We start from the raw sequence: 9744 nt of genomic DNA, 5'->3' as shown, positions 1-9744 counted from the left end.
CTGCCCTGTCAATGTTTGACACAAAAGGAACCATTTCCCAGGGGAGCAGCCTTGTTCCAAAATTTTGCCAATGTTTCCTTGCTGATCAGCAAGGCTTCAGAAATATGAATAACCACCAACTCCTATCTAAAACTGAAACATAATCTTATCATAGGTGTTACAGTCAACTAGAGGCTGGAAATGTGCTCCTTTGTTTTGCTCACCCTTTTAAGCACATAAAGAGAACTCAGATAACAGCTAACTGCACCATGTTCCAAGTGATTTTTGTTTTTTGTGTGCATGCACTGGTAAGAGCCATGATGCTAATTTTTTAATTGACTTTGGGAATGAATAAGAAATGTTTTGGATCAGCCCCTAGGATAGCAGCATTCCCCTGCGGAACAAACCTCTGTCATCAGTGTTGTCAATGAACAGAAATGCCAGGCTTTGCAATGGTCCTGACCAAACTAAGCATAAATCCACAGTGTCAGTTTTTTCCCCTCTGCATCATCTGAAAAGTAAAAATAGGACATAACTTGGTCCTAGCTGCCAAATGGAGATCAGCAGCAATGGAGGGGAACGCTCAGCAGGCAGGAAGGTAGCCAGTACTATGCCCTGCAAAGACTGGGCTGAGGGTTACAGCAGAAGGCAAAAATCCTTGCCTGCAGTTCGCTGATGCTGACAAAGAAGAGATACCTGCTAAGTCAGGTATCAGGATGGGGCAGTGCAAGAACTGGGAACTGTTACTCCTACTGTCTTTACCCTTCTTCCAAGCAAAGAATGGAACTTGAGAAAATCTGGACCAATACTTTAAATATTTCTCCTCTTGAAGACAGGAATCTGTTCACACTTTAGCAATAGGCTTCAACTGTAAAAGACGTTTTGCTTGCTCATGCCCCTGGATGTATTTTTCAGAATACAGTATGATAAAGACAGAGCCTTCAATATCTTTCTCAGTAAGAATAATGTAGTGATGGAGATCTTGGCAATATGGCCATAAACAGCATCTGAATTTGAGTGAATTTGTCAGAACAGCTCAGACATTAAGTCAAAAGTCAAAGCAAAATTTTGTTCTCCTGGAGGTTCATTAGTTTTAGGACATCATGGAAATCTTACGGCCTTTCCTCCTGGATCTCTCAAATGTGTATTATTGTAGCAATGGATAAGACACTACACTCCAGCTCTTCTGAAACTTCTGCTGTTAATGCAAAATACACAGTCAATTTAGTTTACTGCACTGGATTAGAGATAAACCCACTGATCTGAAGAAGTGACCTTCAATTTCTTTTTATCAGAAGCTCAGTAAGTTCTTGGATGTCATTGGTTTGACAGCACAGAAGAACATTTCTCTAACTCACTTGCAAACATAAGTAAGAATGCATTGAAAGTGATGTGATAAACTCCAGTTTAAACTTGAGGATTGTACTTGGCACGGTGTACAGTGCTGAATCTGCATACTGCATATTGCTTCATCATGAATGACCTGCTTCCGATTCCCATACCCCACTGCAGATGCTAAATTCTGATCAGGTAAACTTATTACAAATAACCATGCCTGTAGTCAGATAATTAAATTAAGCAAACTTGTGCTATTTTCCCCTCAGTTTAGAACCAGAGTACATTTCAATAGAAATTTACAACTTTGAATATGTACATTTATCATCTGTTTCCAAACTTTGGTTACTCCATCTTTCAAACCTCTCCCACAAGACAAACTTTATTTTACACACAAGAAAGAAGAGAAGCTATGAAGGGCTGCCTATGTTTCAGTCATCAGTGTAGCATTATTGATGGATCCTCACATGATGAGCAGGAATAGCTGTATCTGGATGTGCTGCTCATTCCTATATGGATCTGGTGCAGTTACAGCAATGGCTGTAACCAAGCCTAATCAGCAAAGTAGTAGGCAAGACCCAAGTGATTTGGCCAAAAGTCAAACTGCAAAATATTGGCAGAATCAGAAAGAAGGTCCCCACCCTTCAGATACACTATGCTGAGATTAGTTCACTACCTCATTTTCTGTTTCTCTCTAGAATAAATATTTAAAAGAGTAGTTAAATAATCAAGAAAAAAACCAGTGATTCACTACAGTTCAAAACACCTATCTCATTGTAATGGGAAATCTATCTAAAGAGATCTACCAACAATGAATTTGGCTGAAAATATTTGCTTTTTATTAAAGTAGCCCAAGGAAGACCATACTTTAAAATTCAGGATTTTCCTGTGTCTGCAGAAAAACTAGGATGGTTTTGTCACCATCCTGTTATTGACACAGTTTCATGCTGTTCGATGTAACTGTGGTATTAATGAACTTTTTTCCGAGTTGATCATGAAGTCTACAGACCCACAGCACTGTACACTGTCTCTATGTTCATTATCTCTGGCTAACAGAACCCAAATAAATTATCTCAGCATAACACAATAAGCTACCCAAAATGGACAGACCTCCACCAAGCCAGTGCTTTTCTTCCCTATTCTGCAGACTGCTCATGCAGTGCCCATGCAGCTCCTCTTGGTTTGGGTTTCAAGAGCAGGGTAAGGATTCTGGTAGGTTTGCATTGCAGCTATTCAGAAACAAATACACACTATAAACTCTGTTGAAACTGATTTAAATTGTATTAATTTCTTGTTACATTTAGGGATGAATTCCTGAATAATACACTACTTACTGCACCCATCACTGCATCCCACGGATGGGCCTCCTTGATTGTTGCATATATCACCTCCCAGTGCGTATTGGTTTTTCCTCTAAAATCCTATACATCTAGACATATCTCACATGGAGTTTCATTAAGCAGTTCAAAAACTCTTTCACCACTACCTACATTCCTTGCCTAAATGTCAGTATTTTGAGGGTTTGGTTTTTTTTTTTTTGGAAGTTGCAAGCCAGAATCATATCCATGGGAATTTTATTTAAATATGATCATCCCAAACTATTTCTTATAGTCAAAGAGAGAAATTTGAAAAAAAAACAATTTTTATCAGAAATGCTCTGTGAAACACTAGACAACTAAAACTCACCTAATCTAGATTTTCAAGAACATTCACTTTGACAATTTGTAAGACTCTTTGTCTTGAAACTAGCACTTATACTTTGCATTTCTTATACTGTCTTCTTATGATTGTGATAAGGTCATGATGTGGGAACTGTGGTATTTTTAAAAACTGCATAATTTTCTTCCACTTTTCTCCCTTTTTTAGTTTATCCACTGCATAAGCAGAGATATAAAAATGTATAACTCCTCTCCAGATACTTTGAGCTGTTTATGGAAAGAAAATCACTTTTTTATTGATGCTGTTTATCACAGTTTTTTAGTGTCAGGTTTGCCCCTACATATTTATTTTCACAACCGACAGTATGAAAATGAAAACTCTAAAGAAAGAAAGAGATACAATCCAAACCTTGTTTTGGATCATGTTGAAAAATTACCATGGGGGAAAAAATATAAAAAAAAGAGATTAGCCTTATCATTATATTACTTAAATTCTGTTCAAATTAATTCTGCGCAAGTTGAATGCTGGTTTACACAGGATTGAATCAGCATTAAGCCTGCCCAGTTTGAGCGGCGCTTTTGCTCATGCTAAGGTAGTTTCACACCTGTGGGTTGTCAAAAAATGTCAGGACTGTCTCACCTAAGCATGGTCAGCATCAATAGCTCTAGAGATGGACACCTTTCTCCTCAGTTTCATGTTGTGGTAGAATCAGCTCTTTCATTTGTTTGCAATTTCCTAAACACTATAGTCCTCAAAAAGGCTCATAAGAGACTCCACTGTTACAAACCAGGCAGTCCCTGGCTGCTCACGGATTTAACCATGGCAAGAAACACTCCCCACTTCAATCCTGAATTAGGCATTGCCCCATGTTACTCTCCTGGAAACCATAACACAAACAACTATGAGAATTCCTTCCAGGGAATCAGCTAGCTAGAATTGAGGAGCTTTTACTGTCTGCAGATGAATGTCTTGCATTAAAAAATCAATTGACAAATTAAACTGTTCATTAATTCAGGGGTCTTTCTATCCAATGATCCTGAAATAATACTATTACTAAAGTAAAACAGCCTTTCTTTTTTTCTTTTCTTAGTTGATCATTTCATAAACTTTAAGCAAGGCATTGTTAATTTCTAGTAATTTAGCCTTCAAAGTCAATATTGAATTTAGAGCCCGTAAAATCAATGGGTCTTCTGTAATTATAACATAAAGATGTAGACCATTTATTTGACTGTAATAACCTAATTATATCTCTGTGCTGGCTTGAGTATGTTTCTGAAAGAGAAAAATGTACCTCAAGGAAAAGTTTGAGCTTCACAGCAGTGAACAATGCAAGTTTCAGTAAACTATATCCTATCTTCATTCACACTTCTGCAATCTTTCTGTGCAAATGCTTTATCTAAAACATACTTCCTATCCTAGTTCATTGTTCTCTATCTACAATCCCCCCCCCCTTTTTTTTTAACCCTGAGGAATATAAAAGCCTAATAAAACACAAAATGACAGAGTTCTGAATTTCCTGGCCTTATGCACTTTCCCTACAGCTTGTAACTGCTCCATGCAGACTATGCTGGTATCCATCAGAAAGGGCCCACCTCTGGGGCTGCACAGAAGGCTGGGCTGCTTCTTGACCCGGGAGGAGTCCCAGAGACTCCATGAGGCCAGATGACCTTTGGAGTGAGACCCAGTCGTCACCATGAGGAAGTGCTAGTTAACAGCCATAAGCTATCCTTCCAGCATGAGCAAGAGAAATTAAAAAAACTCTGCCTGTTTCCCACTTATCTGATTTCTTGAACGTCCTCAGTAAGATCCAGCTCCAAGCTCAATACATCTGTGCTGCTCACAAACTGCAAACTGTGCTGAGAAAACTCTTGACCCTGCTACTTCTCGTCGTTCACACTTCTGCTTGTTACTGCCATTCACTTCTGCTGTGTTAGCAGTGTCGTTCCTCTTCAAATGCCGGGAATCAGAATTAGACAAAAATTTGCATGGAAACAAGGGGATATTTCATGTCTGAGCTCCACAAAGAATTTCTAGTTAAGGCAACCATCCATTGTTCAAACCAGACATAGAATGACTCGATCCCTGTCCCCCGTCAGCTGTGCTGACCTTAGTATTATTTGGGGCTTTCAGTAAGCAGTGGAGATTTCTCAGTCAAAACTTTGAAATTACCCAAAACAGCCTAAAAAATTTTAGGGGCTTAGAAATCTTCACAGGGCACAAAAAAATTATTTGGTTCCCCACAGCATTCAAGATCCCACAATCCCAGGTGCTAGACATCACGTGCTTTTAAAAAACAAAAATCTCATCTCAAATGCTTACTGCCTTTGTATAAAGGAGGCAAATAAAGCAAAAGAGTGAAACTAGGATGCACTTAATGTGATAAGTAGGAATTGGAACAAACCTGATTTGCTCTCACTCATTCCCCGTTACTGTTAATTGTATGGACCATTTACTAAAACTTTCAAAATAATAATATGTACTTTATAAAAAATGATACCAATCCATGAAGGAAGATGTGACTACAATCAAAAATATTACACCAAGTCAGGCTTTGAATTTTAAACTTTTTTGTAAATCTATTCTAAAATCAACTGGACCAGTATCACTGCAGGCTGCAAATTCCAACCACAGGGATGCTATTGACTACAGCTGAACAGCAGCTTCTGCCTGAGCCAGACAATAATATCCTGGTGCAAGTGCAGAATGAAAATGGAAAGCACGCATTTTTACCTATAATTGATTTCCTGACAAACTGCAGCACTAGATTCTATTTCACTCTTTCAAAGATTTTCAATTACATCAATTCCTACTGATGTTCTTACATAAGATCAGAAGATCTGCAATGGCTCTTGCATGACTCCATTTATAGAAAGCACCTGCCTCCAAATTATTTTATTGCACTTGCAGTCTGAGCTTGCTCAGCAAAATAGCAATACTAACCCCAGAAGGATTAACATTGCACCAAAGTGCTCGGCATCTGACAGTTAACAAGGTATGTTAGTGGTGTGTCAAACTTTTCACATGACGAGTAAGGAAAAACTTCTCCAGGCTTCCCCAAGGCATGAAATTCAACACAGAAGTGTCCCTTTGCGTAGGATTGGAAGATTGCAAGCCTGACTTTTCCTAGATCAACTAATGAGTGCCTGCTTATGCTGAAAGGAAATGGTCTTTGTGGGAAAATGAGCACTTTGTATATCCTTCAGTGGAAATCAATGTCTCTCATTTTCTTGATGGAAAATGAGGTACTTACTGCCTTAAAACTGCCATGTAGAGTAGATAAACCTACCATCTTGCTGTCCATGTTTCTAATTACGCAAATAGCTGCCTCCACCTTCTGAGTGTCAGTATTTTTAGCACACAATTGTAAGTGTGATTATATGTAAAAATATTTAAATGATACATTCAAGTTATACTTTTAAGTGATAAACGATGATTGGAGGAACATCCTTAGTATTGTTTCCTGAGCTCTGCAACTCTCTGTCTTTGGCTTCAGAGTATACTAAGCCCATGATATATCCACTGATATATCTCAATCTAGAAAGAATCTAAAGTTATTAAAAGAAATTACTTTAAAGCATGGAAAATTTAACTCATGGTTTTCCTTCAGGTGAAGTTAGAGTACGGTGTATACTGAAGCCCAACAGAGACAGGGTCAGGCCCTTTCCTGGGATTATGCATTAAATGCAATTCTTGTTCTTGCCCTGGGACAGTAAAGTGCAGGTAACAAATCCCCACAAAGCCACAGGCATTGTAGGACTCCATGCTGTGACATCTTCCTGCCAATGGCACTCCAGCAGCATTTAGCAGGCGTTCCCGATTCAAAATTTACGTTCCCATAACTCGTTACATTGCCAGACCCTCTGGCAAAGCTTCTTGAAGAATGTAATGCCTGTGCTATTTTCAAGGGCACATGAGTAAAGTATCAGCTGCTTTATTCATGACACCTAAAACAGGACAGAACATTTTTTCGTTTTTTGGGCTTGACCAACTGCAATTATGATATTTATATTATGTCCTTTACTAAAAACTATGTTAATGAGGTGGAATGAAAACATTTTCACAATTTAATTGGATTTACTTGTAACACTGAAACTGTAAAGATAGAAAATGTGCTCACATAATAGCTAATCAACATTGAGGTTTTTTTTAAAACAGCAGCTTCCAAGTATTAACCACATCAGTGAATATGCTATGAAATCACTAGCCATGAACATACAAACAGAGGTGCCTCAGAATTTAAAATGCCATTTCTGACTTGGGACATCTGCTCAAGGAGGTCACTGTAACAGTAGGAGTAAAAGATCAGAAACACTCTCTCCTGCTGGAATCTCATGGCTACTAGCCACACTGCATCGTGAAGAAGGAAGAATTACCCTAACAGCAAGGCAGAAAGGCCTGTGACAGCAGAGGACACTTTCTTCCATTAAACTACCCTCAACAGATTATTAGGGAGCTCTGTTGTAAAAGATGCACTTCCCCCTTCTGACTGGTCTACCAGCCGTGGAATGACAACCACGGCTACCAGTCTGACTCCACACTATGCTCAAGCCCAGGAAGAAGAAAATTTAAGCTCTTAAATACCTGTCCTACATACATAACCAACATTTTTCTCAATATCAGAGGATGACATTTCTGGATTTTATATTGTCTTTTAAAATATTTAGGTGTTGACATATAATACAACTATATCAGAAGACTGTCAAGGTTGCAATATCAAGCCATCAGGCCTAAAGAAGCGCCAGGATTACGGCTGCATCTGTGAAATACGCTTAGCACTTTTGTGCTTCTGATACGATATGGATTTTAATTCCTGACCACACAGAATTTTTATCCTCAGGGTGTGCTTGGGACACACACTTCTGAGATAACCATCAGCTCCACGTGACCTCTCCCCAGCCTCAGGGAAGAGGGGAAGCTGTACCGGGAGGTGAATGCAGAAACACAGTTTGAAACTGCATGAAGACAAATGTTGGTCTCAGGATTAAAGAATTTGAATTTTAATTTGAGGTACTTGATTGCATACCCAGCTCTGCCTTCAGTGCTGCTAAGGAAGTGACTTCAGTGGGTGTATGTCACTGTCCAAGCACCCAGCTTACAACACCTGGTAAATCAAAGTTATTGCATTCATAGCTGCAGCCAATGTCAAGTCAAACCTTGTTCTGATTATATGAAATGCTATAATATGCTAAAGGCATGGAAAAAATGCCCTTGGCATTTCACATTCAGCACCCTAAGCTAATGAGCATTTCTCTCTTTCATGCTGAACCTCAGCTCTTTATCTACAAAGTAATAAGAATAGACAACATCAGCAGGGGAAATAATTTTTCTCCACAGAAACTACGAGTTGAGATTTATTATTTGCCATCTAGACATTAGCAGAAGTTGTGGCAATTGCCTTAATAATAATATGTCTATAAAGAAATATTTGTTTGGTTTTTATTTGGAGCATAGTTTGAATCTAACTATGCAATAGAACAAACTACTTAACAAGGAAAACAAAAAGAAACAAAGAGAACTCAGTGAAAAACACTGCATGTGAACCTATGACTAAAGTCTCCAGGATAATGCATAAATGCAGCCAACCAAAATTCTGGCATTTATTAATTCTTAAGTGCTCAAAGCTGCACCCTCCCATGTTTTTTATTATACTAAAACATATCTAGACTGCACAGTGCTAGTACCCAAGAATGCGACGAAGTACTCACAAAGCCATACCCAAGGTATAAAATCTATTTGCAGGCTTACAGATGTTTCTAAAAATGCAGTTCAAAATATGTAAGCGCTAACAGTTTTTCCCCTGGAGTCTATAAAGCAAAGAGGACATATGTTTGACAACACTGAAGCAGAAACACCATGTCAATTGCAAGTTACTTAGCCTGGAGTGTACTGCAACCAGAGTGCAAGTGAGAGTTTCGGAGCACATCAAAATCTAACCAGACATCATGCTGTGCCCTGGAAAGCAAACAACTGGGAATTTTTAGACAGGCAATGACAAGCAGCAATGATATCACAGTTATTTAGCAAATATCGTAAATTTTACTCCACATTCTGTAACAATACAATTTTTTCTTTGTTAAAATTTCTCTGCAGACTTTTGTGTGGTTTAGAACCTAGAAAATTATAAGTTTTCTTCTTTACCTTGCCTCTTTGAACGTAGTTTATCTGTTCTGAAATTCCATTTTCCCCTATACTGTCCCTGTGGAAAAAACAGGCTAGCCTGTCATGAGCAAGGTGCTGGCACGGGTTTCAAGAGTCACACGTTCAACTAAGACAAAAAATTTCTGTATGATCTTGAGCAAGACACTTAAATCTTTGACAATGAACAAGTTTCTGTGCAGTAACTGCCATGCTCTCACATGGTAGCTGAAAGCACATAGCAATTCCCAGATGTGCAATGTTTCTTTCATCACAACCTGATCTTGAAGCAAAATGTCAAAATCAGTGAATCTGTGCCACATCCATCTCACTGCTTCTCACTCTTCTCCCTCCTGGGACTGAAATGAAGCACATATCCTAAACCTATCTCCCTTTTCCTCACTGTTTCTCTTCTCAACATAACTCACGAGCAGAGGTGATACTATTCAGCAACCAATCTCACGTGAGGAGCATCAGGACAAGCACAGGCCTGTCATGCAGTATCCTCACTGTAACATATATTAAACTTCAATTCTAACATTTGACCTTAAATTCAGGAAATGAGACTACCATATTGAAATCTAACACCGCACTTCTGCTCTGATACATCTCTACATTATAATGTGACCTTTAATA

The sequence above is a fragment of the Gavia stellata genome, chromosome 4 (assembly GCF_030936135.1).
Source record: "Gavia stellata isolate bGavSte3 chromosome 4, bGavSte3.hap2, whole genome shotgun sequence".
NCBI classification, from domain to species: Eukaryota; Metazoa; Chordata; class Aves; order Gaviiformes; family Gaviidae; genus Gavia; species Gavia stellata.
The sequence above is the reverse complement of the archived record's forward strand: the minus strand, read 5'-3'. Positions refer to the sequence as shown.